Genomic DNA, 6,696 nt, shown 5'->3' on the forward strand with positions numbered 1-6,696 from the left:
TGTCCCTGAACCTGCCACAGGCATGACATGGTGCTGACCCTGCCCTACCCCTGTTCTGCCCTGGTATTGCCCTGGCCCTACCCTTCTCTGGCCCTGCCTTAGCCCTATGTATCATAGTCCTGCCTCGGCTCTCATCTTGATCTGACCTTCCCTACCCTGGCCTTGCCTGGCTCTGGCCAAGGCCTTTGGTCTGTGCTGGCTCTGGTTCTGGCCTGGCCCTCCTCTTGCCTTGGCCCCTTACCCTGCCCTTTTCCTGGCTTTTCTCTGGCCTTGTCATCGTCCTGGCCCATTTCGGACCTGTTTTATGGGCCCTGTCCTGTCCATATCCCAGCCCTGGCTTTCCATGTTCCTGCCCTGCCATCATCTGGTCCTTTACTGATCCTGACTTGGTACTGGTCCTAGCTTGCCTTGGCTCTGTGCTACCCTAGCCCTGCTCTATCCTGGTCTTGTGCTGGTCCTGACCTTCACCTGTGCCAAGCCCTGGCCCTGCCAGGTCCCTGAACTGGTGTTGGCCCTGTCGCGTCATTGGTTGTGGCCCTGCCCCTAGATTTTCCCTGGTTATGACTCAGCTCTGGTCCTGCCCTAGCTTTGGCCTTGTCCTGGTTCTGGTTCTGCCCTGGCCAAGGCCTGACTAGGCACTGAATTGCCCACTACCCTACCCTACACTGCTCACATGCCAGGGGCCTGCTCTGACTCTGGTTCTGTCCTGGCCATTACTTGCCCATGGCCCTCACTCTGCCAGTCATCATGCCATAGGCCTGACCCTCACTTGGCCCTAGTCCTGTTTTGACTCTGGCCTTGCCCTGCTTATGGTCCTGCAGCTTCCTTGGCCCTGAGGCCTCCAAGGCCCTTTCCTGCCCTGGGCTTTCCTTGGCCCTCTGCTATGCTATACTAGTCCCTGCCAAGGACCAGTCATGCCATTGCCCCATCTTACCCTGCACGGTTTGTGCCCTGACCCTGCCCTTCACCCTGCATTAACCCTACACTAGCACTCTCTCCCTTGGCACAGCCTTGGCCCTGGCCCTGCCTCCTCCTTGGCCCTGGCCCTGCCCTGTCAAACTCTGTTCTGGCCCTGTAGAGGCCCCACCATAACCTGGCCCTGTTCTTAGTCCTACCACAGCTATTACATTGCCCTGCTTTTGGCTATGCCTTGTAATATTCTAGTCTTGCCCTTCCTCAGTCATGGTCCCATCCTGGCCTTGCACTGCCCTGTCCCTGCTTTTACTTTGTTCTGGTTCTGACTTGGTCCAGCCCCTGCTCTGGAGCCACCCTGTTCCTGCCTTCTCCTTGGCTCTGCATTTACTCTGTCCCTGTCCCTGGCCCAGCCTTGGCCTTGGCCCAGACCCTGACCCTGTGTTCGTCCTGGCCTGGCTCTGACCATGTGCTATCCTAGTCCTGTCCTGGCCCTGACCTCACCCTGGTCCTGGCCTTGCCCCTTTTACCTGGCCCTGATCTACCTTGGTCTTCACCCTGACCCTAGCCCAGACCTCGCTTGCTCTGTTGCCAGGCTGCAGTGCAGTGGTGAGATCTCAGCTCACTGAAGTCTCCGCTTCCAGGGTTCAAGTGGTTCTCCTGCTTCAGCCACATGAGTAGCTGGCACCATGGCCAACTAATTTTGTATTTTTCATAGAGATGGGATTTCACCACATTGGCCAGGATGGTCTTGATTTCCTAACATCGAGATCCACCTGCCTTGGCCTCCAAAGGTTCTGGGATTAGAGGCATGAGCCCCTATGCCCGACAAATTTTCATTTTCTGTAAAGATGGGGACTTCCTATGTCACCCAGGCTGGTCTAAAACACCTAGGCTCAAACAAACTTCCAGCCTTGGCCTCCTAAAGTGCTGGAATTACAAATGTGAGCCACTGCACCTAGCCTGTTTTGTGTTATTGTTGTAGTTTTAAATAAACCAGCTTTGGCTGGGCATGGTGGCTCACTCCTGTAATCCCAGCACTTTGGGAGGCCGAGGTAGGCAGATCAAGAGGTCAGCAGATCCAGACCATCTTGGCCAACATGGTGAAACCCCATCTCTACTAAAAATACAAAATAATTATCTGGGCGTGGTGATGCGTGCCTGTAGTCCCAGTTACTCAGAAGGCTGAGCCAGGAGAACCACTTGAACCCAGCAGGTGAAGGACACATTGAGCTGAGATCACAAGACTATGTCTGAAAAAATAAAATAAAATAAACCATCTTTACTGGGGTATCATTCACATATAATCTACCCATTTATTTATTTTTATTTTATTTTTTGAAATAAAGTTTCACTCTTGTCACCCAGGCTGGAGTGCACTGGTGTGATCTCAGCTCACTGCAGCCTTGGCCTGCGAGGTTCAAGCGATTTTCCTGTCTCAGCCTCCCACATAGCTGGAATTACAGGCACCCACCATCCCACCTGGCTAAGTACTGTATTCTTAGTAGAAACAGAGTTTCACCAGGTTGGCCAGTGCTGGGATTACAGATGTGAGCCACTGTCCCCCACCCAACTTACTTATTTAGTGTACACTTTAGTGTACCACCATAACCACAACCAACCTGACTATACAGGAGTAGGAGGAGACTGCAGAGAAGTAGGGCTTGGCAGCAAAAGTGAGGCACAGTGCAGGGGACAGGCTCCCCAAGACTCACCCATGAAGTTACGCTTACTGGTGGCATCCAGGCTGTTGAGAGTGATGGTCCCAATGGAGTTCTGGACTGTGGGAAGAAGCAGGGCTGGGCTGGAGCACAGGGAGTGGCCTCCTCTCCCGCAACTAGGCTTCCCATCCCCCTCCTCCTGGAAAGAGTGACAGGGCAGACAGGATGGGAGCCAGGGTGAGGCATCTTTTGCACAGTCCTAGGAGGGAGGCAGGAGCCCTGAGTCTCTCAGTACCAGGCACCCATGCCATGGAAGACCTCAGTGCCCATGGGCAATAAATGAAGGTTTCACCAAGAGCCATAGGCCCCTGCCTTCTGGTCTCAGGTGTGGCTTCGTGTCCTGGTGGGTCCTGAGGGTGACTCCCCCTAGGGAGGAGGGGAAGGGCATCTCACCTGCACAGAAGAGCTCTCAATCCACAACCAAGGGGACTGCCCAAAATTGCCCCACTGCAGGGACAGGGATTCGTGGTGACCAGGGCTCCTCAAAGGCATATGACCCCTCCCCAACCTCCACTCACACACCCCCAACAGAACCAAGTTGTGGTTGCCAGGGCAACCACCTGGAGCTCAGCCCCTTCCCTGGCCCAATCAAACTGGGTGCACACTTATCCCCAAGTGTCCCCAGAACACTTATCCCCAAGCACTGAGTCGCCTTGGGTGCAGGACTCTGGTCTCCTGACAAATGTCCCCATATGTCATGCTCAGGGCAGCAGGCTGGGCTGGCCAGGAGCCTCACCAGAGAGCTCTGGCCCTGCTCAGAAACATTCACTGGCTTGGACATCACCATCTTAGTGAGAGCTGGGGCTCCATGCAAGGTCCCCCTCTAGGCAGATAACCTGACTTTCTGTCCCATTCTGCCCTTCCCAGCTCATCTGTCAATCCCTAAGGCTATGCAGCAGCTACCCCCATCAGGCCCTCAGAGCACTGGAGCCTCACCCACCTCCCCAGGGGCAGGACACTGATCCACTTCTGCACCTCTAGCAGCTGCTCAGAGTCTCGGGTCAGTGCCATGGTGTGGCTGTGGAAAGCCAGGGGCAGGAGGGTCAGGGCAGCCAGGGTCTTCCCCTCCAGCATGGCCCCTGCACCTCACTCAAGTCACCTCAGAATCCAGTGGCTCCAGTGGAGGGGCTTGGCCCTCTGCAGGTGGCTGTACCCTGGGAAGAGGACATCATGTTCCCTGTGGGAGAGGAGGAGCAGGGGCTCGGGTGGAGGCTGGGGCAAGGTCTGCTGGTGACACTGGAACCCTGAAGGCCTGGGTCATCCCTAAAAGAAGTGTTGTCCTGCAGCACTGCACCTGAATGAGGGATCCAGGATCTCCCAAGGAAAAATTGCTCTCAAGGGAAAAAGGCCGGAAGTGTGGCCGTGTGAACCACACACTGGGCCTGAGCTGTGGGGCTCCTGGGGTGAGGCTTTGCCAGGAACACCCAAAACCTGGGCCTCTGTCACTCAGCATCTCTGAGTGGGTGCCAGAAAAGGGGAGGAGGCCAGTGTCGGGTATGACTTGGCCATGGGATGTTTCGTTTGAGGACCCAAGAAATAGCTGTGGCTCATAAAGAGCCGCTCCAAGCAGGTGGGACACCCTACCCCTCATTCAAGTCACCATTTTGTATTTTTAGTAAAGGCAGTGTTTCACCATGTTGGCCAGGCTGGTCTCGAACTCCTGACCTCAAGTGATTCACCTGCCTCTGCCTCCCAAAGTGCTGGAATTATATGCATGAGCCACTTCGCCTGGCCTTTTTTTTTTTTTTTGTTTTAAATAAATCAGCTTTGCTGAGGTATCATTCGTATATAACTTACCCATTTAAAGCTTACACTTTAGTGTACAACCATCACCAATTTAAAAACATTTTCACCATCCCCTAAACAAATTCTATACTCAAGGCCAGGTATGGTGGCTCAAGCCTGTATTGCCAGCTCTCTGGGAGGCCAAGAGGGAAGGATCACTTGAGGCTGGGAGTTCAACCAGACTGAGCCACATAGTGAGAACCCATTTCCACAAAATATTTTAAAAATTCACAGGTGTGGTGCACACCTGTGGTCCTATCTACTCAGAAAGCAGAGGTGGATGGATCATTTGAATCCAGGAGTTTGAGGCTGCAGTGAGCTATGATCGAGCCACCGCTCTGCAGCCTAGGTGACAGAACAAGAAATCTTCTCTGAAGACAACTTAAAAAATTAAAAATGTGGCCAGGTGCAGTGGCTCATGCCTGTAATCTCAGCACTTTGGGAGGCTGACATGGGTGGACCACAAGATTAGGAGATTGAGAACATCTTGGAAAACAGGGTGAAACCCTGGTCTCTACTAAAAAATACAAAAATTAGCTAGGCATGGCATGAACCCGTAGCCCCAGCTACTCTGGAGGCTGAGGCAGGAGAACCACTTGAATCCAGGAAGCAGAGGTTGCAGTGAGCCGAGTGCCACTGCACTTCAGCCTGGGCACAAGAGCAAAACTCTGTCTCAAGAAAAAAGCTAAAAATTTAAAATTTGGTCCAGGCGCAGTGCCTTATGCCTGTAATCCCAGCACTTTGACAGGTCAAGGTGGGCAGATCACCTCAGCTCAGGAGTTCGAGAGACCAGCCTGGCCAACATGGCAAAACCCAACTCTACTGAAAAAAATACAAAAATTAGCTGCATGTGGTGGCACTCACCTGTAATCTCAGCTACTTGGGAGGCGGAGGTAGGAAAATCACTTGAACCCAGATGGTGGAGCTGGCAAGCAGGAGAGATCGCACCACTGTACTTTAGACTAGGCAACAGAGCAAGACCCTGTCTCAGAAAAAAAAAAAAATTTAAAGAAACCCTGAACTCAGTAGCAGACACTCCCTGTTCCTCCTAGCAGCCGCCACCCCAACTCCAGGGTGACAATTTATGTGCCCTTGTTTCCCCCCCGGTCTGAGAAACAGGGTTCACAGGGAGTTGAGGAAGAGGAGGGGTCTCTAACAACACATGGTGACTCCTCAGTAGCTCCCCATCCAGATCTGCAAGGAACAAATCCAAACCCAGAGACACCAGGTCCCAGAAGCCAAAGCCTGGGATGAGGCCAGCAGGAGGCAGCCTTTGGCTCTTTCACCAGATGGGCTGGGTGGGGACACGGAATATGGGATGGAAGAGCTAGGGCACAGGCAGGGTGGGGAGAGACTCTGGCTGTTCCAGGCACAGCCAAGATAGCACCTTAGCTTCCTTCCCTCAAATCCATAAAGGGTGGATTTTACTTTTTATTTTTTGAGATACCGTCTGAATCCATCTCTTAGGCTGAAGTGCAGTGATGCAATGTCAGCTCACTGCAACCTCCTCCTTTCAGGTTCAAGTGATTCTCCAGCCTTAGCCTCCCACGCAGCTGTGATTCCAGGTGCACACCACCACGTCCAGCTAATTTTTGTATTTTTAGTAGTGACAGGGTTTCACCATGTTGGCCAGGCTGGTCTTGAACTCCTGAGCTCTGGTGATCCTCCTGCCTCTGCCTCCCAAAGTACTGGGATTACAGTTGTGAGCCACCACACCAGGCCCCACAAAGGGTGAGTCTTCCCTGACTGCTGGATTAGACTGGCATGGACTCGAGTATTAGGGCCTGCAGGAAATGCTCCACTACTGGCTGCCCTGCCTTGATCCTAGAGTTCTGATATGCCCCTGTCCCATAGGGCCTGGCACCCCCACCCTGTTCAGCCCTGCCACCTAAATCTGCTATTTATGCTGCCATCACACCTGTCTGCCCCGTTGCTCTCCCTGGGGAACTCACACTTCTGACCATTCCACCATGGTCCTGATGAGCTCCCAGAGGAGACCCAGGAGCATGGAGCAGGTCTGCAGCATCCACAGCCTGAGGTCCGTGACCACCTGCATGAGGAGGAGGTGGTGCTCAGTGAGGCCCACATGCTGATTCCCTGGGGAGCCAGGACCCTGCTGAGCTCTAACTGCCCCGTGGGCTCCCCATGGTTGGGACAGCACGGAGCAGGGGACTGGAAGAACTAGAGGCACCTGATCATTCCGGCTATGTCCCGTGCGCAGTTTCCCTGCGGTTTTGCCAATAAGCTGAGTTCCTGAGGGGAAGGGAGGCACAGGGTC

At 53.7% G+C, this 6,696-nt stretch overlaps 1 long non-coding RNA gene across 1 annotated transcript; it reads right to left on the reverse strand.

The window, feature by feature from the left end:
• Window positions 1-210: 210 nt before the first annotated feature.
• On the reverse strand, window positions 211-6,434 carry LOC108298626. The gene is made up of 4 exons (XR_005198780.1): window positions 6,371-6,434; window positions 3,733-3,810; window positions 2,995-2,999; window positions 211-221 (listed from the first exon to the last, which is right to left on the reverse strand). It is a non-coding gene; the product is annotated as an uncharacterized LOC108298626 (long non-coding RNA).
• Between the last annotated feature and the right edge of the window lie 262 nt (window positions 6,435-6,696).

This window comes from Cebus imitator, unplaced genomic scaffold, assembly GCF_001604975.1.
Source record: "Cebus imitator isolate Cc_AM_T3 unplaced genomic scaffold, Cebus_imitator-1.0 Scaffold1021, whole genome shotgun sequence".
In the NCBI taxonomy this organism is placed as follows: Eukaryota; Metazoa; Chordata; class Mammalia; order Primates; family Cebidae; genus Cebus; species Cebus imitator.